At 42.5% G+C, this 24,416-nt stretch overlaps 1 protein-coding gene across 4 annotated transcripts in view; it reads left to right on the top strand.

Moving 5' to 3' along the window:
• The first annotated feature begins 11,959 nt into the window (after positions 1 to 11,959).
• dzip1l (DAZ interacting zinc finger protein 1-like) overlaps positions 11,960 to 24,416 on the top strand; it is a 75,996-nt gene continuing 63,539 nt past the window's right edge. Inside the window, exon 1 of one of the 4 annotated variants that reach the window (XM_052465994.1) lies at positions 11,960 to 12,594. The gene's annotated coding sequence lies outside the window, so the exon portion shown is untranslated. Of the gene's footprint in view, positions 12,595 to 22,233; positions 24,138 to 24,416 lie in introns of those variants that run through there. The other 3 variants (XM_052465990.1, XM_052465993.1, XM_052465992.1) reach the window with 3 other exon arrangements.

Raw genomic sequence — 24,416 nt, forward strand, 5'->3', positions numbered from 1 at the left:
CTGTCCCCAAATTAATATAATTAATTCAGAACTTGTGTTGATATTTTAATCTGCGTGTCGAGATCGAATTTTGTGTGGGGGGGACAAAATACATTTATGCACGATGGCGCACGTGCGCAGCAAGTTTGGGTTCCGTGTAACTTGTAATGATGTTAGAAGCTAAATTTGAGTTTCCTCAATATAAGAAATATTGCAAGCTTTGAGATTACTTATATATGGCGAAAAGATAAAAGATAAATTCACCCTTGTTAAACTCGCCAGATCATTTTCCATCAATGGATGTCAATTGAATTTGTTTGACTGCTACGATTAAACAATAAGCCACAAGGGGTCATGGTATATGGCCAAAATACAGTGCCTTCGGAAAGTATTCAGACCCCTTGACATTTTGCACATTCTGTTACGTTACAGCCTCATTCTAAAATTGATTTTAAAAATAAATAAAAAATCCTCAGCAATAATGACATCACAATACCCCATAATGACATCACAACACCCCATAATGACATCACAATACCCCATAATGACATCACAACACCCCATAATGACAAAGCGAAAACAGGATTTTAGAAATGTTTGCAAATGTATTACAAATTTTTTAAAAACTGCATGTCGGAGCAAAAACCATGAGGTCGAAGGAATTGTCCGTAGAGCTCCGAGACAGGATTGTGTCGAGGCACAGATCTGGGGAAGGGTACCAAAAAATATCTACAGCATTGTGATCCCCAAGAACACAGTGGCCTCCGTCATTCTTAAATGGAAGAAGTTTGGAACCACCAAGACTCTTCCTAGAGCTGGCCGCCCTACCAAACTGAGCAGTCCTTGGTCAGGGAAGTGACCAAGAAACCCATAGTCACTCTGACAGAGCTCTAGAGTTCCTCTGTGGAGATGGGAGAACCTTGCAGAAGGACAACCATCTCTGCAGCATTCCACCAATCAGGCCTTTATGGTAGAATGGCCAGACAGAAGCCACGCCTGAGTAAAATGTACATGACAGCCCGCTTGGAGTTTGCCAGAAGGCACCTAAAGGATTCTCAGACCATGATAAACAAGATTCTCTGGTTTGATGAAACCAAGATGAAACTCTTTAGCCTGAATGCCAAGTGTCACGTCTGGAGGAAACCTACGGTGAAGCATGGTGGTGGCGGCATCATGCTATGAGGATGTTTTTCAGCGGCAGGAACTGGGAAACTAGTCAGGATCGAGGCAAAGATGAATGGAGCAAAGTACAAAGAGATCATTGATGAAAACCTGCTCCAGCTCGCTCAGGACCTCAGACTGGGGCGAAGGTTCACCTTCCAACAGGACAATGACCCTAATTACAGTCAAGACAATGCAGGAGTGGCTTCAGGACAAGTCTCCGAATGTCCTTGAGTGGCCCAGCCAGAGCCCTGACTTGAACATCTCTGGAGAGATCTGAAGATAGTTGCTAGAAATCTTAGCAAATATATGTGTGTGTGTGTGTGTGTGTGTGTGTGTGTGTGTGTGTGTGTGTGTGTGTGTGTGTGTGTGTGTGTGTGTGTGTGTGTGTGTGTGTGTGTGTGTGTGTGTGTGTGTGTGTGTGTGTGTGTGTGTGTGTACATTCGCTAAGATTTCTAAAAACCTGTTTTTGCTTTGTCATTATGGGGTATTGTGTGTAGATTGATGAAGGAAAAATACAATTTATTCCATTTTAGAATAAGACTGTAATGTAACAAAATGTGGAAAAAGTCAAGTGGCCTGAATACTTTCCGAAGGCATTGTATATCAGTACACTCAACATCTTAAGCACTACAAAACTTATATTCAATCAAATAAACCTCAGGTAGCAAGTAGTCCATTATTTGTTGTAGACCAAATGTGACACTTTCTCATTGACAGATGTTCTGCCGGGTTAGGACTGTTAGTTAGGGCTCTCTTCCTCGCTGGGTATAATAAAAACTATGGGAGAGCAGACCGGAATTTAGCATTTTATTCAATGGTAAACGGCCTGAGTGAACTGTCATCATTTATCCACCATCTTTGATGTAACAATAGCGCTTGGTTCGTTCTCATGCCAAATTCAACTCGGAACTTCGTATTGCAAAGTTGTTGCCAAAAGTTTCACACTTGGAAAGTATCAGCAAAGATTTTTTATAACTAAACCAAGATAGACCACAGCCTGTCATTTCCAATGTGAATTAAATGAGTCATCGTGTGCAGAACAAGCAAGGAGGTGGGCAGAGCCAAGCAGGAGCTAGCAAGATCCTATTGGTACATCTGCATATTTCCGTTAGGGAACGCCTACTCTGTGAGGTGCGCATGTGCAATTCCATCTTCTCCCACTGCCGGCCACTGGGCTTCCTTTCACCACCATATTTGGTGAGTGGAAAAGCCAAGCGGATGCTTCACATTTATACATCTGGTGAAATATCTGTCTCATTGTTCTATCTATGGTATCAGAATCAACCAATAGGAACCCCTATGCAAAAATGTAGCTACTCAAATGTTTTAACTCTGAGGTTTTGAGTTTTGAATAGTCTTGAAAGCATTGTTGCCATGTTCACGGTTTTCCCGCCAAATTGGGATACTTTGAAATCAATGTCGCGGGTGAAAATGTATTGGTTGTGGGTTTTTTTTGGGGCTATTTCTAAGTTGCACCTCCACTGTCATGGCATTTCTCTTAAAAAATATACAGTATATTTCACTGTAATCTGCTGCTTACAGTCAGGCTATCACGACCCAGGATAAGACCCAGATACAGACAGGAGGCGGATAGTTAAATTCTCTGATTATGTATTACAACACAGGGGCAGGCAAAAGGCAGGTCGAGGGCAGGCAGAGGTTCGTAACCAGGTCAGAGTCAGTAAAAGTTCAGGACGGGCAGAAAGGTAAGAACCGGGAAGAGTAGAAACAAAAACTTGAGAAACAGGAAAAAAAATGGGAAACACACTGGTAAGACCTGACAATACAAGATTGACACAGGGGATAATGGGGAAAAATGAGACACCTGGTGGCGGTTGGAGACAAGCACAAGACAGGTGACACAGATCAAGGTGTGACACCGATCAGGGTGTGACACCGATCAGGGTGTGACACCGATCAGGGTGTGACACCGATCAGGGTGTGACACCGATCAGGGTGTGACACAGGCAGTGAGGCAGGCTGTTGCTGACCTAAGACCTGAGAGGTATGTATCAGATGCTCAACATGCTCTGCTCACACCTACTGTGATGGTCCGGGCCTAAACCACACAAAAACACTAGAACCTATTTTGACACATTTGAGTTAACAGCAGTGAATGGATGGCGAGCACCAAATAGTTTGAACTTTCTCATGCTGTTGCTGTTGCTGAGAGGAAATACGCTTGAGATTTTGTAATACTTTAACCTCAGGATACAAAGAACGATTACAACAGCATTCACTTTCACTGCGAACTCAAATTGTTCAATCCAAACAGTCCATTTGCTTTCCTTCCCCTCGAAAGATTCTGGCATGAGCACCGGCTGGTCAATCCGTCTGTCCGTGGCACCCGGCTGATCCACCACCAGCTGTCGTTCGGTTGGTGGTTATTTGATTGCTGTTCCCAGGTTGTTTCGACTTCTCCCTCCATTTTCCCACCAAAGTGGGTGAGTGTATTTGTTTTTTAAATTTTACCTTTATTTAACCAAATTCTTATTTTCAATGACGGCCTAGTACCAGTGGGTTAACTGCCTGTTCAGGGGCAGAACGACAGATTGTCAGCTCGGGGGTTTGAACTTGCAACCTTCCGGTTCCTAGTCCAACTCCCTAACCACTAGGCTACCCTAGGTTAGGCTGTGACTTTGGTCATGATGTAAGCAGGCTAGCTTCAAAAGGTTTATCCAGATGAAAATACTGACACAAGATAATTTCATTACACACATTGGATGCAGTGATCTTTGTTTGCACCTGCTCAAAGGAGTACCAAAAACCTTGGAAGAGGCCAGTAGCATTGCTATAGAGCTTGATCAGATACAGCCTGGACCAAGGGAGAGGGGAGGGGAGGAGGATCTAGTTTCCCCGGGAACGACAGAGGACGAACTATTTTGACCAATAGCAGGGTCTTGCTGGCACTGTGGTTGCACATTGCACATGAAAAAAAAAAATAGGTAGGCTACAGGATTCTAACCAGCTGCCATACTCTCCCACCACAGCAAAGTGGGACGTAAAAACAGTTCATCCAAAAGCTGGACATAGATTTCAGCCAGATAACTGAGGTGCAGCTGAGAGCTGTAAAAAGAAATTGGTGGGAAGGTATGTGGAAGTATTTAACACTGGTAAAAAAATAAAAAATAAATGTACTTGGGCGACATGAGGATTGACACAGGGGACACCAGGCCTATCAAACAAGTGTTGAGGTGGGTACCTGTTCATCTGGAAGCAGAGTTTCACAAGCACTTGCAGGACATGCTAGAAAGGGGAAAAGGTAACCCATCCAGCAGTGTCCATGGACACCACCCCACATATGCTCTCTCAATTCTCTCTTTCTTTCTCTCTCTCGGAGGACCTGAGCCCTAGGACCATGCCCCAGGACTACCTGACATGATGGCTCCTTGCTGTCCCCAGTCCACCTGACTGTGCTGCTGCTCCAGTTTCAACTGTTCTGCCTTATTATTATTCGACCATGCTGGTCATTTATGAACATTTGAACATCTTGGTCATGTTCTGTTATAATCTCTACCCGGCACAGCCAGAAGGGACTGGCCACCCCACATGCCCGGTTCCTCTCTAGGTTTCTTCCTAGGTTTTGGCCTTTCTAGGGAGTTTTTCCTAGCCACCGTGCTTTTACACCTGCATTGTTTGCTGTTTGGGGTTTTAGGCTGGGTTTCTGTACAGCACTTTGAGATATCAGCTGATGTACGAAGGGCTATATAAATAAATTTGATTTGGTGTTAGTAAGAAAGGAGGACGGCTCAATCAGGTTCTGTGCGATTTTACAGAAGGTTAAACGAGAACACTGGTTAAAGATGCTTATCCACTTCCTAGGATCGACGAGACCTTGGACTCGCTAGCTCAGTGGTTTTCCACCTTAGACTTAGCCAGTGGGTATCGGCAAAAATGTTTTTGTGACAGAGAGGGCTTTGGGGTTTGGTTTGACAAATGCTCCAAGCAGCTTCCAGTGTCTCATGGACCTGGTTCTGGCTGATTTACAGTGGACAACATGTCTGGTGTACTTAGACGACATCGTAGTGTTTGGTCCTACATTCCAGGAGGATGTGAAGCGTTTAGACGAGGTTTTCACCAGATCGGAGCAGGCAGGACTTAGAAGGTGAAGCCTTCTCAGTGCCGTTTGTTCAGGTCGTAGGTGAGCTACCTGGGAAACGTCATCTTGGCTGAGGGAGTGTCCACTGACCCCTTGAAAACAGAGACAAACTGGCTTTCCCGGACCCAAATCTATATTTCATAATCGATAGTGACACAGGCATAGGGGCAGTCCTCTTCCAGAAACACGAGGAGAGAGAGAGAGAGAGAGAGAGAGAGAGAGAGAGAGAGAGAGAGAGCGAAGGGGAGACAGAGAGAGAGAGAGAGAGAGAGAGAGAGAGAGAGAGAGAGAGAGAGAGAGAGAGAGAGAGGGAGAATGTGCCAGTTGGCCACTGTCAAAACAGGAGAGGAAGTATTCAAATCAAATTTTATTTGTCACATACACGTGTTTAGCAGATGTTATTGTGGGTGTAGTGAAATGCTTATGCTTCTAGCACCGACAGTACAGTAATATCTAACAATTTCACAACATATACCCAATACACACAAATCTAAAGTAAAGGAATGGAATTAAGAATATATAAATATAAGGACGAGCAATGTCAGAGAGGCATAGACTAAGATACAGTAGAATAGTATAGAATATAGTATATACATATGAGATGGGTAATGCAAGATGAGTAAACATTATTGAAATGACTAGCGTTCCATATATTAAAGTAGCCACTACGAGACAGATGACACCATCTGGAGAGGGGTTGTACCAGAGGAACTTGTACAGGAGATACTTTATCCTTTATCCACAATGATAGAACAGGAGGCTATTTAGGTGTTGAAAGACTCACAGAGTAAAATTATAGCAAGATTTAACTGGCCAGGCTAGCAGAGAGCCATAAAGCAGTGGTGCAAGTGCTGTGTGCCCCCCCCCAGAGCACCCCAGAGCACCCCATGACAAGGTCTGTCACAGGCCGTCCTTTTGAGAGGAGAGCTGTAGACTTAATGAGTCCGTTTTACATGTTTTCTCTAAAAAAAAATTGTTCATTTAAAATTTCACCCCTGGTCACTATGGATACGCCTAGCTTCAACACAAATTCCTCTACCAGTTTCTTGGCAACTGTTACTGCTTCCTGATTGGGTATGGCGTGTGCCTCTGACCACCTAGTAAAGTAATCTGACACGAGCATTATGTGTTTGTTACCTCGTCCCGCCTCTGTAAACAAACTCATAAAGTCTACAGCTCTCCTCTCAAAATGGTGACCTGTGATTGACCTTGTCAGGGGGAAGGGGGGGGGGGGCTCTCTGCCAGCCTGCAATCTTTTACAAATGAACAAAACACAAACCACTCTGTACAACCCACAATCAGATGCTTCTACACCTGCATTGCTTGCTGTTTGGGGGTTTTAGGCTGGGTTTCTGTACAGCACTTTGAGACATCAGCTGATGTACGAAGGGCTTTATAAATAACATTTGATTTGATTTGGTTTTAGTGGAAAGAAGGAACAGAACTTTGATCCATAAACTGGCAGTTTTTGTTAATGACCGTCAGATGGTACCTAGGAGTGGTATTCTGCTGCATTGTGTAACAGTACTCCTGTTACAATTGCAGAGTCCACTTTTAGCGCTTAGAGTACTGATTTTGGACACGTGAGTGTCACACTTGCTCCATTTCGGCCTCACACTTATCTGTCATGGTTTGCAGATAGAGGTCTTGAGTACTGAGCGAGAGATTCAGTGATGAGATTTCCTCCGCTTGCTTACATTTCCATCTTCATCACCTGAGTTCTCTCATCATTCATTTGGTCAGCGACTTCACTGAGTTCTGCTGATTTATCATCCAACTTTGTCATTGTGTTCATTAAACTGATCGTCTTTGGTCTGCAGCGTTTTGAGGAGAACCGTGTTACTCTTAGTAACGTTCAACAAAACCTCATGCATGTTATCAAGTTGAGCGCTCCTGTTTGTAGGTAACTCTTCAGATGTATCTAGTTTGGCGTGGACATCATCGTATTTAGTTTTGGCTAAATTGATTTTGTTCCTGTAGAAAACAATTTTGTTGAAGAGCTTGTGCTTGTTCATCGTCATACGTTTTTGCAATTACATTTAATTGTTCAGGTTTCAAGCGCAGTTCCATAGCTAGCAGAATGTTTCCCTTTTCTGCATTTGTCATTGGTTTCCCGGTTCGCTCCCTCTGTCCCTTTATGTCTCCCATTACCTGCTCGTGCTTCAGCTGTGCACTGCGGTATTGGACAGATGCCAATCTCAGATGGCAAGACATCAGGGCTAGACTGGAGAGAACCTTTGCGAGGCCTGTGCCCGATGGTTGATTTTGGAAAGCGTCAGAGATCAATCCATTCGAGGGTGGAGGTTCACTAATTAGCGGGCGAGTGGGGACTACCCCCTCTGATAGCTTGCACATTATTAGAACATTTTGAAAGGAAAAAAATGTTTTTCCTAATTTTCCAAAGTTTGGTTTTGGAATATATTGGGACCTGCAAAAACGATTTTATTATATTTATAGATGTTAATGAACCATTAGTACTGGACAGTACTGTGGAAGTTGGATGTGAATGAATTTGCAAAAGCAAATTGAATTAATCAATGATAATGATTAATCATACCTGGATAGGCTATCTGGGAATTAAACTTTAAATTAACCTGGGGAGTTGGTTCATCTAGGTTACTATTGCAAAGTCTAAGGTGTCTCATTTAATTGGAAGAACCTAAAGGTATGTCCGACAATTTAAATGAATAAATTGAATGAGACGATAATACCCAAGCAATTGAGATTGCTGGATTATCATAAAGATAATGTTAGGTACATTTACCACTATGATACACTTTCCCCTTGGGCCAAAGCCATATGGGATTCCCACTGGAGGCAGGACTGATTGATTGTGCTTTGCAGAAGCAGATTTTACTGATTGATCAAATTTAATGAATAATCAAACCTGTATAGGCTATCTGGAAATTAAACTTTAAATTCACCTGGGAAGTTGGTTCATCTAGGTTACTATTGCAAAGTTTAAGGTGTCTCATTTAATTGGAAGAACCTATAAAGGTATGTCCGGCAATTTAAATAAGTAAATTGAATGAGACCCAAGCAATTGAGATTGCTGGATTATTTTAACGTGATCCACGTTTGGATTTCCAACACTTCTTTTAAGAGATGTACTTGCGATTCTTCACCAGCAGTGATGCAGAATGCTGAAATCAAACGGAAGTACAAAGGGCGGGACTTCCGTCGCGCAAGGCGGAGGAATTTAAACAGAACACAGGAAGTGAAACATGTTCCCCCTCTGTTAGTTTAGCATCTCGTAATCCGACGTTGTTCAGAAATAATACGTTCTCAACACAAAATAGGGTCCCTTTTACCATGGAAAGGGTGGGTTTACTAGTGACATCTCACATTAAACCATTCGGCATACTCTGCTAGCGTTGTGTTGACCGGAGCGACACGGTACATAATACGGGTATGCCTGTAGTCTGTCCACACTGGTGTAGTGCGGTAGGCGGACAAAAATACTTCGGCTCGGACACCGATTTCTAACCTTACTGGCTCTAGAAGTTAATATTGATCGACAGAAATAGTACCGTTTGGCCTAACAGACTTAATCTGGAATTTATCACTCATTGCTCTGACGCTAAAAACCACTACTGGAGGCGCTCTGGAGCCCCTTCGAATGGGAACACACACACAACCAGTTTGAATGTATCAAAGCAGTCTGTTTGTACAATTCTGTTTGCAAAATGTATATATAGAATTCTACAGCAAAGTCTAATTCTCTCTTAGATTCCTCGCACGGGGCGTCATAAATGTCGTGTCTTTACCATCATTAACTGAACACTGATAGTTTTTTTATCAAAGATTCTTCGTAATTAGTTATTACGCGATTAGATTGATTAATCATGTATAACCGTAATTAATAGGAAGTTGGGGCACCAAGGAAAAATATTCAGATTACAAAGTTATCATTTCCTAAAATAACTTTTCTAATATTTTATCTTATCCATTAGTCTTCAAATTAATTCAGTATTTACTTTACCTCACGTTAGTCTCATTCCAAACATTGTAAATGGCTGGTTATCTGCACGAACCCAGTCTTCACTACTTCGTCATCCATACATCAATTCTCTTAAATCATTTATTTATTACTAACTAAGTAATTCACAGAAATGCATAAACAAACAAACAAGTTAAATGTGGTTACATGAAATGATAGAATGTGCCCTAGTGGGTTAAACCGGCATGGCGGCTTGTTAGACAAAAAGGGGAAGTGGGGTTCGACTAAGAAGTCACTACAGAGTGATAATTATAACAATTGAAATGCTAATTCTTTGCACATGAACGCTCACTCATTCGGGAACAATTGCAATCCATATTTATATGTATTTACGCTCAGTGTTGATCGCTGGTGAAAAGTTCATTTATTTTGTAGAATTGTCCGTCTCTCTCCCTCTCTCTCGATTGTGGTTAGAGGAGATTGTTCAGAGTGACATTCGTTATAAAACGGAGGTTTTGCCGGTTGTGTTAATTTTTTTAAAATGTTATTTTACCTTTATTTAAATAGGCAAGTCAGTTAAAAACAAATTCTTATTTTCAATGACGGCCTAGGAACAGTGGGTTAACTGCCTGTTCAGGCGCAGAACGACAGATTTGTACCTTGTCAGCAATGATACCGAATTCCTAGCTGCAGACTAGTAATTAAAATCAAAGACTTGTTCTTATTCTGTCGGTATCGATAGTCTAAGAGTTTAATCACATGGTATGGTTAAAAGATTCAGCAATGGTCTACAACCTTTGTCCTCCTAATGGAGAAAAATCTCGTAATTGAGGTAAGCTCGGTCTGCTGATTGAAAACCAGAGTGGGGGTTTTATTTGGAAGGGCGGAAGAGCGCTGTCACAGGATGTCTGACCCTAACTGGGCTCAGGGGCGGTCCTCTGATTTAGTTCAAATCAAAAGGGAATTGTATTTTTCTTCATTAAACAGTCCAAAATCATATTACACAATTATACAAACAGTATCATACTCACTCATTCATCTTATACAACAATTACATGTAAACCTCATATCTGAGGCTATTATATAAACAGCGTTATGGTAATGTGGCCACACCGTCTCCCATGAGCTTCCCCAAGTTGTAACAAACGGACCAGTTCTCCGGAACATGACATTTGTTCGTACCTCAAGTTCTGTGAAGTGGAAGGATTTCCTTTGTTCTCCATGAAAATCTACTCTCTCTCTCTACTGTGTGGCTATGTGGCACGGTCTTCTCAGGAATTTACGACGTCTCTCTGACCACAGCAGCCTAGTTGAAGGAGGCAAGAGGGGAGGCAGGGAGAGGGGGATGGGGCTTACTATACCCAAAGAGGCCAACCCCATGACACTAGTCCAACACTCTAACCACTAGGCTACCTGCCGCCCCTCCACTCTAACCACTAGGCTACCTGCCGCCCCTCCACTCTAACCACTAGGCTACCCTGCCGCCCCTACACTCTAACCACTAGGCTACCTGCCGCCCCTCCACTCTAACCACTAGGCTACCCTGCCGCCCCTCCACTCTAACCACTACGCTACCCTGCCGCCCCTCCACTCTAACCACTAGGCTACCTGCCGCCCCTCCACTCTAACCACTAGGCTACCCTGCCGCCCCATATGTGATGTCATACAGGAGTAGTGTTCAATCTTCCATAGGGGTTCACACAGGGTGCTGTTTGGTACCTGAAATGACTTTAATGGTTGATGTGGTTATGGGAAGACAACAAAAGGCAGGGAAACATGATGTTTTCAGTGGCTGCGTTTCAAACTCATATAAGCCACTCCCTCGTCCACCTACCCTCGCATTATGCCCTTGGGGGAATCCCTGCGGCCATATTTGTGGTCAGTCAAAATGATTAGCCAAGCCGTTTTTTAATGGAGTTTGTGAGTGTACAATTATGTTCACTTCGGGGCCTGAAACACTCCATAATTCAATTTGCGATGATTGTACGTCTAAGAAAAATCTCAACGTCAATATGGAGTCAACATACAAGTATAAGTTAAAACGAATGTCAATAAGTTAGAAATTGTGCTACTAATGCACAAACACATCTCGTAAAAGTAATGATATTTTTGTTTGGTTATCTTTTGGAAATTGTAGAAATAAAACATTTGTCTCCTTTAGAAGTTCCAGCTAGGCAGGCTAACGCTAGTTAGCTAATTAATTTGCTAGCTATCATACAGTAGGCAGGCTAACGCTAGTTAGCTAATTAATTTGCTAGCTATCATACAGTAGGCGTATATTAATAATGATATAGGTAATATAAGTAGACATGCAATCATAATTGACTGTAGCGCCTACAAGCTACCGGTGGCTGAAAACACAATCGTCGCTGATAAATTTCCAGGCAAGGGCTGTCCATTTTTTAAAGTGAATTCCTTCCTCCCTCGCCCCATGCCCTGCAAGTGTACACTCGTCAGACGTCATGATACGTCATCAGATGTGTCCACTTCATTTGAGGGCTGAGGGGATAGGGTGTGTCTGTTAAGTGTTTGGAATGCAGCCAGTATGTGCGAAAGGTGCAAGGGTAATTTAAGCACTGTAAGGGACGCTGTAAAGAGAAATCACCTAAAAGCCACAGGCAAACAAAAGCAATACTTTAATCTGAAAGGTGACAGCCCAGAGATATGAGGAAAATGAATGTGTGGCTTAGAGATAATCAGAGGACAAAAGGGGGTTGTCACTCAAACTGATGAAGAAATTCAAAGGGTCCTTTTAAAATGTACGAAAATAAACTGTCAGAAGTATTGTGTGAAGTAGTACATCGTGCCGTGGTAAACTACAACAGGCTCAAACCTTACTTTGGGGTTGTTTCAAAGCATCAAGTCACTGGCACGGGGACAAGAGACTGAGTTGAGATGAGCGCTGACTTATTTGTGCCTAGTCAGTCATACTACCCTTCAAAGAAACACGGTACTCCTGAGGAAAAAAGCAACCAAAGTTGCCTAGGTTACCCTTCAGGAGAAGGGTGGGCGGACATTGTGAGACTGTGGGTTCCAAGGGATGTTAATGCCTTAGTGGAATGGGAACTGGACACTGTCAGGACTGAAAGCTCAGTCGAAGACACAGAGACTCGTACCATGCAAACGGATGTGGGAAGAGCCCGTAAGTCTGCCTTGTTGGGAAGAGCCTGTCAGTCTGCCTTGTTGGGAAGAGCCTGTAAGTCTGCCTTGTTGGGAAGAGCCTGTAAGTCTGCATTGTTGGGAAGAGCCTGTCAGTCTGCCTTGTTGGGAAGAGCCTGTCAGTCTGCCTTGTTGGGAAGAGCCTGTCAGTCTGCATTGTTGGGAAGGACCAGTAAGTCTGCATTGTTGGGAAGAGCCTGTCAGTCTGCCTTGTTGGGAAGAGCCTGTCAGTCTGCATTGTTGGGAAGGACCAGTAAGTCTGCATTGTTGGGATGTGCCGTAAGTCTGCATTGTTGGGAAGAGCCTGTCAGTCTGCCTTGTTGGGAAGAGCCCGTAAGTCTGCCTTGTTGGGAAGAGCCTGTCAGTCTGCCTTGTTGGGAAGAGCCTGTCAGTCTGCATTGTTGGGAAGGACCAGTAAGTCTGCATTGTTGGGATGTGCCGTAAGTCTGCATTGTTGGGAAGAGCCTGTCAGTCTGGCTTGTTGGGAAGAGCCTGTCAGTCTGCCTTGTTGGGAAGAGCCTGTAAGTCTGCCTTGTTGGGAAGAGCCTGTAAGTCTGCATTGTTGGGAAGAGCCTGTCAGTCTGCCTTGTTGGGAAGAGCCTGTCAGTCTGCATTGTTGGGAAGGACCATTAAGTCTGCATTGTTGGGATGTGCCGTAAGTCTGCATTGTTGGGAAGAGCCTGTCAGTCTGGCTTGTTGGGAAGAGCCTGTCAGTCTGCATTGTTGGGAAGAGCCTGTCAGTCTGCATAGTTGGGAAGGGCCTGTCAGTCTGCATTGTTGGGAAGAGCCCGTCAGTCTGCATTGTTGGGATGTGGAGTAAGTCTGCATTGTTGGGAAGAGCCTGTCAGTCTGGCTTGTTGGGAAGAGCCTGTCAGTCTGCATTGTTGCATTGTTGGGAAGGGCCTGTCAGTCTGCATTGTTGGGAAGAGCCAGTCAGTCTGCATTGTTGGGATGTGGAGTAAGTCTGCATTGTTGGGAAGAGCCCGTCAGTCTGCATTGTTGGGATGTGGAGTAAGTCTGCATTGTTGGGAAGAGTCTGTCAGTCTGCATTGTTGGGAAGAGTCTGTCAGTCTGCATTGTTGGGAAGAGCCTGTAAGTCTGCATTGTTGGGAAGGACCAGTAAGTCTGCATTGTTGGGAAGAGCCTGTCAGTCTGCATTGTTGGGAAGAGCCTGTCAGTCTGCATTGTTGGGAAGAGCCTGTCAGTCTGCATTGTTGGGAAGGACCAGTAAGTCTGCCTTGTTGGGATGTGCCGTAAGTCTGACTTGTTGGGAAGTGGAGTAAGTCTGCATTGTTGGGAATAGCCTGTCAGTCTGGCTTGAGCCCGAAGAGCCTGTCAGTCTGCATTGTTGGGAAGAGCCTGTCAGTCTGCATTGTTGGGAAGAGCCTGTCAGTCTGCATTGTTGGGAAGGACCAGTAAGTCTGCCTTGTTGGGATGTGCCGTAAGTCTGCATTATTGGGAAGAGCCTGTCAGTCTGCATTGTTGGGAAGAGCCTGTCAGTCTGCATTGTTGGGAAGGACCAGTAAGTCTGCATTGTTGAGAAGGACCCGTAAATCTGCATTGTTGGGAAGCGCCCATCAGACTGCATTGTTGGGAAGGACCCCTTAAGTCTACATTTTTTAGGAAGAACCTGTCAGTCTGCATTGTTGGGAAGGACACATAAGTCTGCATGTCATTGTTTGTCTACACCACTTGTTTACGAAACATGGGACAAATAAAATGTGATTTGATCAGAACTTTTTACTCCTCCATGGGTGGCCTTGTGAGTCCCATTGATCCTAAGGGCTGATTCTAATGACCCTGTCGTCTCACGGAAAGGTCGAGGAGGCGGTTCCAGACTAAGAGCGATCCAAAATGAGTCCCTCCGTCTGATAACCAGAAGGAATGGGACACACCCCTAGCACCTCCACCTTCTTACCCCCTGTAGATCTGCCCCTTGTGCAAATATCATCTTGTACAATATCAGCTTGTGCAAATATCATCTTGCGCAAATATCATCATCGTGCACCTCCCCTTGTTAAATAGCTATTTGTGTATTTTATTAGAAACACTGTCTAATACTGTAGCTCTGTATGGGATAGTATTGGGCTTGAGCGAGGGATACCTAAATGGTGGTGAGTTGCTTCATGTAGTGCAACTTGCAAACAGCCCATTGAATAGATAGTGAAAGACAGGCCCTCTTCTCAGCATTGGAGGAGGCAGTGAGGAAGAGAACAGCCCATTGGAGGATGCAGTGAGGACGAGAACAGCCCATTGAAGGAGGCAGTCAAGAAGAGAACAGCCCATTGGAGGAGGCAGTGAGGAAGAGAACAGCCCATTGGAGGATGCAGTGAGGACGAGAACAGCCCATTGAAGGAGGCAGTCAAGAAGAGAACAGCCCATTGAAGGAGGCATTGAGGAAGAGAACAGCCCATTGGAGGAGGCAGTGAGGATGAGAACAGCCCATTGGAGGAGGCAGTCAGGAAGAGAACAGCCCATTGGAGGAGGCAGTGTGGAAGAGAACATCCCATTGGAGGAGGCAGTGTGGAAGAGAACAGCCCATTGGAGGATGCAGTGAGGACGAGAACAGCCCATTGGAGGAGGCAGTGTGGAAGAGAACAGCCCATTGGAGGAGGCAGTGAGGAAGAGAACAGCCCATTGGAGGAGGCAGTGGGGAAGAGAACAGCCCATTGGAGGAGGCAGTGTGGAAGAGAACAGCCCATTGGAGGAGGCAGTGTGGAAGAGAACAGCCCATTGGAGGATGCAGTGAGGACGAGAACAGCCCATTGGAGGAGGCAGTGTGGAAGAGAACAGCCCATTGGAGGAGGCAGTGAGGAAGAGAACAGCCCATTGGAGGAGGCAGTGAGGAAGAGAACAGCCCATTGGAGGAGGCAGTGTGGAAGAGAACAGCCCATTGGAGGAGGCAGTGGGGAAGAGAACAGCCCATTGGAGGAGGCAGTGAGGAAGAGAACAGCCCATTGGAGGAGGCAGTGAGGAAGAGAACAGCCCATTGGAGGAGGCAGTGAGGAAGAGAACAGCCCATTGGAGGAGGCAGTGTGGAAGAGAACAGCCCATTGGAGGAGGCAGTGGGGAAGAGAACAGCCCATTGGAGGAGGCAGTGAGGAAGAGAACAGCCCATTGGAGGAGGCAGTGTGGAAGAGAACAGCCCATTGGAGGAGGCAGTGTGGAAGAGAACAGCCCATTGGAGGAGGCAGTGAGGAAGAGAACAGCCCATTGGAGGAGGCAGTGTGGAAGAGAACAGCCCATTGGAGGAGGCAGTGGGGAAGAGAACAGCCCATTGGAGGAGGCAGTGAGGAAGAGAACAGCCCATTGGAGGAGGCAGTGAGGAAGAGAACAGCCCATTGGAGGAGGCAGTGTGGAAGAGAACAGCCCATTGGAGGAGGCAGTGGGGAAGAGAACAGCCCATTGGAGGAGGCAGTGTGGAAGAGAACAGCCCATTGGAGGAGGCAGTGTGGAAGAGAACAGCCCATTGGAGGAGGCAGTGTGGAAGAGAACAGCCCATTGGAGGAGGCAGTGAGGAAGAGAACAGCCCATTGGAGGAGGCAGTGAGGAAGAGAACATCCCATTGGAGGAGGCAGTTCCTCGCTGTACACATCACTGACAATCTGAAATGGTCCACCCACACAGACAGTGTGGTGAAGAAGGCGTAACTGGCTGAAGAAATCAGGCTTGGCGCCTAAGACCTTCACAAACTTTTACAAATGCACAACTGAGAGAATCCTGTCGGCCTGTATCAACCCCTTGTACGGCAAATGCACCGTCCACAACCTCAGGGTTCTCCAGAGGGTTGTGCTGTTTGCCCAACGGATCACCGGGGGCACACTGCCTTCCCTCCAGGACACCAACACCATCCGAAGTCACAGGAAGGCCAAAAAGATCATTCAGGACAACAACCACCCGAGCCACTACTTGTTCACCCCGCTATCATCCAGAAGGCGAGGTCAGTCCAGGTGCATCAAAGCTGGGACCCGAGAGACTGAAAAACAGCTTCTATCTCAAGGCCATCAGACTGCTAAATAACCATCACTAGCCGGCTACCACCCAGTTACTCAACCCTGCACCTTAGAGGCTGCTTCCCTATATACATAGACATGGAATCATTGGCCACACTAATAATGTTACATACTGCTTTACTCATCTCATATGTATATACTTTATTCTATTCTACTGTATTTTAGTCAATGCCACTCCGACATTGCTCGTCCTAATATTTATATATTTCTTAACTCCATTCTTTTACTTTTAGATTTGTGTATATTCATTTGTAAATTGTTAGATATTTCTGCACTGTTGTAGCTAGGAACACAAGCATTTCGTTCCACCCGCAATAACATCTGCTAAATATGTGTATGTGACCAATACAATTTGATTTGAAAGCGCATTGATTCCTTCTGCACAACCTCACTGGGCCTGGTTTCCCAAAAGCATATTCTGGCTAAATGCATCAATAGAACCTATGTTAAATTTTTCCCAAAACCAAAGACAGTACAGTATGAACATTATGAACATAGGATAAAACTGCTTCTCCAATATAAATCCCTGGTCACGCTTATAGAGTAACGTCATGGCAACGTTGGCTTGCGAAGCCAAAGATTTATAACTAAACCAAGATAGACCACCGCCTGTCGTTTCCAATAGGAACAAATGAGTCATTGTGGGCAGAGCCAAGTACGCGATAGTGAGATCCTATTGGCGCGTTCTAGCATCATCTGCATATTTCGTTAGGGAACGCCTACTCGGGGAAGTGCGCATGTGCCATAACCCAATTCACCTTTGCAGTCATACACAACGTGATTTTTTTTTTTTGCAAAGGGTAAAGTCTACACACCTCTGTTCATAGCAGATTGTAGATTTGAGAACATGAAACTGTATTAAGAGCAAATGTTTCATCGATGACAACATTTGTAACAATATCGACCAAAATCCATCTCGTTCCATCTTCTCGCCAGTGCGCTTCCTCTCACTACCATATATTTGGTAGTGAGTGGAAAAATCCAAACAGATTGGTCACATATACACGTCCAGTGAAATATCTGTCTCATTGTTCTATATGTGGCTAAACTCAGGACATCAAATCAAAGGCACTCCTTCGATAAGTTGTTTTTGACGAAAATGAAAATGTGTCAGCTTGTCACTTTTATGAGGTTGGGGTTTACCGGTTTAAGACATTGGATCGAATCTAGGTTGTGCCTTTAGATTTAGAAAAAAAAGAACAACTAAGGAATCATTTTTAATTCCTCTCAATGACTTCTCAAACCCCGGCCTTGTCTGTTTGGTTTGCTTTACAAGCGTTCCCGACAGTTTCGCGATGTTGCTCCTCTGGGTTTTAAAAACGGTGTCAAAACTAATGTTGCTCTTGAAAACAGTCGTAATTGCAGACCGCTCGTAAAAACAAGCGTGTGTCGTTAGATGCTTATTTGCCCTCCCGCATAACTTTATACACAGAATCACATGGTTTATCCGCCTCTCTGTGACCGCAGATAACTTCACAACAAAGAGGACTACAAATACAAAGTTGCCAATGTCTTTGCAATTGATCAAAACAAGAAACATATTTTAAAAAATGCTTCAAATTAAAACCCGAGATGAATGCATGACATTTTAAAAGCATACAGCAGGCTATAGACCTATTTCAATAATATTGAAATACATTTCATGGTCAATCAATAATATAATAATAATATATGCCATTTAGTAGACACAGTCATGTGTGCATACATTCTACGTATGGGTGGTCCCAGGAATCGAACCCACTACCCTGGCGTTACAAGCACCATGCTCTACCAACTGTGCTACTGTCTGTAATTTGTCTCAATATATTTCATGTAGTAGCCTAATGTGATCAATGAGGTGCTAAATATGTGAGTTAGTGCATTGCTTTACAGCAGGCGTTATAATAAACTGACTCAATATTTTCAGCCATATGTGATAATATCTTTCTGGGAGGTGATCCGTTGTCTGTATTGTGGAATAATTAACATTTTAAGTTAAGATTTGAATGGAGCTGCGATGTCTTTCTTTTGACCCTACTCTTATGAAGTGGACTCCCAAGTGGCACAGCATCTCAGTGCTGGAGGCGTCACTACAGTACCTGGTTTGAATCCAGGCTGTATCACATCCGGCCGTGATTGGGAGTCCCATATGGCGGCGCACAATTGGCCCAGCGTTGGCCGGGGTAGGCCGTCATTGTAAATAAGAATTTGTTCTTAACTGACTTGCCTAATTAAATAAAGGTCAATAAAATAAGGTTCAGGGCAGGGTACTGAGCGGAGGCCTGGCTAGTCTGATGGCCTGGAGATAGATGTCTCTTGATCCTGGATTTGATGCACCTGTACTGTCTCTGCCTTCTAGATGGTAGCGGGGTGAACAGGCCGTGGCTCGGGTGGCTGAGGTCCTTGAAGATCTTCTAGATGGTAGCGGGGTGAACAGGCCGTGGCTCGGGTGGCTGAGGTCCTTGATGATCTTCTAGATGGTAATGGGGTGAACAGGCCGTGGCTCGGGTGGCTGAGGTCCTTGAAGATCTTCTAGATGGTAATGGGGTGAACAGGCCGTGGCTCGGGTGGCTGAGATCCTTGAAGATCTTCTTGGCCTTCCTATGACACAGGCTGCTTTAGATGTCCTGGAGGGCATTGTGCCCCCGATGATGATTCTGGATGAACCACACCACCCGGTTTCAGGCGGTGCAATTGCCTTACCATGCGGTAATACAGCCCGACAGGATTCTCTTAATACTGCATCTGTGTAAGTTTGTGAGGGTATTGGGGGGCCAAGACTAATTTCTTCAACAAGGCTCTGTTGCGCATTCATCACCATGCTGTCGGTGTGAAGGGGACCGTTACAGGTCCTCGGTGATGTCCAACCTTTTGACCCTCTCCACAGCGGCCCTGTCCATGTGGATAAGGGCATGTTCTCTTTGCAGCAGTATCTGTCGTAGATAATTGTTACAGAAATATAATACTGTCTATAGAAATATAATACTCTCAGAAGAAACTGTTGAATTCAATGTAGACTTTAATGCAAGTTATTAAAGCCGTGCTGGTCCGCGGGAAAGACGTCCGCTTCTCAACACTGGCTTCGCTTTTATACATAGTACTGGGGTACATCACATATGTAAATAGAGCCACTCCCCCTTAGTATCCGGTTTTGGTCACAATGATGGCAGAACTCTTTCCATGTTCTAAAGATAATGTATATACTGCATGCCCATGTTTTACATGTTAGTCATCAGTCATCCTGCCTACATCTTTATTCCTGTATCCTGCTGACCACAGCACGTTCAGCTGTCATGAATGCACGTATGGGCTTGGTTAATGTATTCCTACAAAAATAGAGTATGGTCTGGGTGTCATATGGCCTGGATGTCATCTTCTCTTAATGTGCATGTGCTTGCTACTTCAGCCTAGCAGCCAAACCTATCTACATGCAATGCTGAGCTTTCCTCAATGGTTCGCTCCAACATAATATACCCAGGTGAAACGATAACGTGATATTCTATTTGTTGGAGAGGGAAACCTTTTAGATCAAATTAAATAAAAATGTGTATTATCAGTATAATCAGTATTATCAGTATTATCAGTATAATCAGTATTATCAGTATTATCAGTATAATCAGTATAATCAGTATAATCAGTATTATCAGTATTATCAGTATTATCAGTATAATCAGTATTATCAGTATAATCAGTATTATCAGTATAATCAGTATTATCAGTATAATCAGTATTATCAGTATAATCAGTATAATCAGTATTATCAGTATAATCAGTATTATCAGTATTATCAGTATTATCAGTATAATCAGTATTATCAGTATTATCAGTATAATCAGTATTATCAGTATAATCAGTATTATCAGTATAATCAGTATTATCAGTATAATCAGTATTATCACTATTATCAGTATTATCAGTATTATCAGTATAATCAGTATTATCCGTATAATCAGTATTATCAGTATTATCAGTATAATCAGTATTATCAGTATAATCAGTATAATCAGTATTATCAGTATAATCAGTATTATCACTATTATCAGTATTATCAGTATAATCAGTATTATCAGTATTATCAGTATAATCAGTATTATCAGTATTATCAGTATTATCAGTATTATCAGTATTATCAGTATAATCAGTATTATCAGTATAATCAGTATTATCAGTATAATCAGTATTATCAGTATTATCAGTATTATCAGTATAATCAGTATTATCAGTATTATCAGTATTATCAGTATAATCAGTATTATCAGTATAATCAGTATTATCAGTATAATCAGTATTATCAGTATAATCAGTATTATCACTATTATCAGTATTATCAGTATTATCAGTATTATCAGTATTATCAGTATAATCAGTATTATCAGTATTATCAGTATAATCAGTATTATCAGTATTATCAGTATTATCAGTATAATCAGTATTATCAGTATTATCAGTATAATCAGTATTATCAGTATTATCAGTATTATCAGTATAATCAGTATTATCAGTATTATCAGTATAATCAGTATTATCAGTATAATCAGTATTATCAGTATTATCAGTATTATCAGTATAATCAGTATTATCAGTATAATCAGTATTATCAGTATTATCAGTATTATCAGTATTATCACTATTATCAGTATTATCAGTATAATCAGTATTATCAGTATTATCAGTATAATCAGTATTATCAGTATTATCAGTATTATCAGTATAATCAGTATTATCAGTATAATCAGTATTATCAGTATTATCAGTATTATCAGTATAATCAGTATTATCAGTATTATCAGTATTATCAGTATAATCAGTATTATCAGTATTATCAGTATTATCAGTATAATCAGTATTATCAGTATAATCAGTATTATCAGTATAATCAGTATTATCAGTATAATCAGTATTATCACTATTATCAGTATTATCAGTATTATCACTATTATCAGTATTATCAGTATTATCAGTATAATCAGTATAATCAGTATAATCAGTATAATCAGTATAATCAGTATTATCAGTATTATCACTATTATCAGTATTATCAGTATAATCAGTATTATCAGTATTATCAGTATTATCAGTATTATCAGTATAATCAGTATTATCAATATTATCAGTATAATCAGTATTATCAGTATTATCAGTATAATCAGTATTATCAGTATAATCAGTATTATCAGTATAATCAGTATTATCAGTATAATCAGTATTATCAGTATTATCAGTATAATCAGTATTATCAGTATAATCAGTATTATCAGTATTATCAGTATTATCAGTATAATCAGTATTATCAGTATAATCAGTATTATCAGTATTATCAGTATTATCAGTATAATCAGTATAATCAGTATTATCAGTATAATCAGTATTATCAGTATAATCAGTATAATCAGTATTATCAGTATAATCAGTATTATCACTATTATCAGTATTATCAGTATTATCAGTATAATCAGTATTATCAGTATAATCAGTATAATCAGTATTATCAGTATTATCAGTATTATCAGTATAATCAGTATTATCAGTATTATCAGTATTATCAGTATAATCAGTATTATCAGTATTATCAGTATAATCAGTATTATCAGTATAATCAGTATTATCAGTATAATCAGTATTATCAGTATTATCAGTATAATCAGTATTATCAGTATTATCAGTATAATCAGTATTATCAGTATTATCAGTATTATCAGTATTATCAGTATTATCAGTATAATCAGTATTATCAGTATTATCAGTATTATCAGTATAATCAGTATTATCAGTATTATCAGTATTATCAGTATAATCAGTATAATCAGTATAATCAGTATTATCAGTATTATCAGTATTATCAGTATTATCAGTATAATCAGTATTATCAGTATTATCAGTATTATCAGTATTGACACGTGTTCTCTCTGCATGTTGTTTTTGGAAACGTATACTATATATTACAAAAGTATGTGGACACCCCTTCAAATTAGTGGATTCGGCTACTTCAGCCACACCCGTTGCTGACAGATGTATGAAATCGAGCACATGCAATCTCCAATCTCTGCTGTTATTGTGAAGAGGAAACATCTCGGAGCCGAGTGCTGAAGCGAACAACGCGTAAAAATCGTCTGTCCTCGGTTGCAACACTCACTACCAAGTTCCAAACGGCCTCTTGAAGCAACTTCAGCACAATAGCTGTTCACAATAACTGTTCGTCAGGAGCTTCACGAAATGGGTTTCCATGGCCGAGCAGCCGCACACAAGCCTAAGATCACCATTGGCAATGCCAAGCGTCGGCTAGAGTAGTGTAAAGCTCGCGCCAGTGGAAACGCTACTCTGGAGTGATGAATTATGCTTCACACTCTGGCAGACCAACGGATTAATCTGTGTTTGGCGGATGCCAGGAGAACTCTAACTGCCTGAATGTATAGTGACAACTGTAAAGTTCGGTGGAGGGGAATAATGGGCTGGGGCTGTTTTCATGGTTTGGGCTAGGCCCCAAGTGTTCCAGTGAAGGGAAATCTTAATGTGACAGCATATAATGACATTCTAGACGATTCTGTGCTTCCAACTTTGTGGCAACTGTTCAGGGAAGGCCCTTTCCTGTTTCAGCATGACCATGACCCCGTGCACAAAGCGAGGTCCATACAGAAATGGTTTGTCGGGATCGGTGTGGAAGAACTTGACTGGCCTGTTCAGAGCCCTGACCTCAACCCCATCGCACACCTTTGGGATGAATTCGACTGACTGCGAGCCAAGCCTAATCGTCCAACATCAGTGCCCGACCTCACTAATGCTCTTGTGGCTGAATGGAAGCAAGTCCCCGCAGCAATGATCCAACATCTTTTATTTTATTTTTTTAACCTCTATTTAACTAGGCAAGTCAGTTAAAGAACAAATTCTTATTTACAATGATGGCCTACCAAAAGGCAAAAGGCCTCCTGCGAGGTTGGGGGCTGGCATTAAAAATAAAATAAATAAAATATAAATATAGGAAAAAACACACATCATGACAAGTGGTGGGAAGCCTTCCCAGTAGAGTGGAGGCTGTTATAGCAGCAAAGGGACCAACTCCATATTAATGCCCCTGATTTTGGAGTGAGATGTTTTGACGTTCAGGTATCCACATACTTTTGGTCATGTAGTGTGTATATTACATCTTCGGCTGTTGTCAGAAAGAAGCCTAATGCCACATTTATATGCTAGTCGGGAACTAGCAGACTCGGAAATGTCAGACTTGCTAACAGGTTGTTGTTATACACGTGCTGCGTTCAATCAGTTAGCAAGTCAAACATTTCTGAGTTTCCTAGTTCCGACTAGTACATGAACGCGGCATAATGGTACTTGAAACACGAAAAGTTCAAAAATTCCGAGCTCGAGAAAGACGCGTGAGTTCCCGAGTTGGAATTTCGGGCTGGATGACTGTTCTAAATATTTTTTTTTCCCAGTTGTAGCTCGTTAAATCCCTAGTTCTCAGTTGTCTTGAACGCGCTAAAATCAGGCCCATAATCCCAAATCGTTCGAGGGACGAGAGTCACGTAGGAGTGACGCCATGTGACGCAAGACAATGGCCCAAAGGGCGTTTCGTTTCCTAGGTAACAGCCGGAGCGTGCCTTGTTGCTGCACCTTCCCCTGTAGTCGGCAGCAGGGGGGCAGCCCTCCACCCATCACACCGTTTTTTGGTGCAAACTAGCGAACACCACATGCATTATTCCTGCAAATGACATTTTTGCAAAGTTATACCTCTAGAAACCTTTTACTGAAATATTGCATGTAAGTTTACTTCGCAGGAGCAAGCAAGACAGGGCTACGCCAAGGACAGGTAAGCAAGCTAGCTAACTTTGAAACTTTCAATATGCTATGATGCATTTTCCGGTAACTCTTTGCTGTCAGATCTAGATAGCTAGTTACGTCTCGTGCCATTTAGTCCGGTGAGTTTAGCAAACCACAATCCTAGTTGTGTGTATGTGATCCATGCGGGAAATTGAACTCACGATCCCTAATCTAATCTTGATTATTGTCCAGTCGTGTGGTCCAGTGCTGCAAGGACAGACCTATTGAAGCTGCAGCTGGCCCAGAACAGAGCGGGACGTTTAGCTCT

Source organism: Oncorhynchus keta, chromosome 1, assembly GCF_023373465.1.
Source record: "Oncorhynchus keta strain PuntledgeMale-10-30-2019 chromosome 1, Oket_V2, whole genome shotgun sequence".
In the NCBI taxonomy this organism is placed as follows: domain Eukaryota; kingdom Metazoa; phylum Chordata; class Actinopteri; order Salmoniformes; family Salmonidae; genus Oncorhynchus; species Oncorhynchus keta.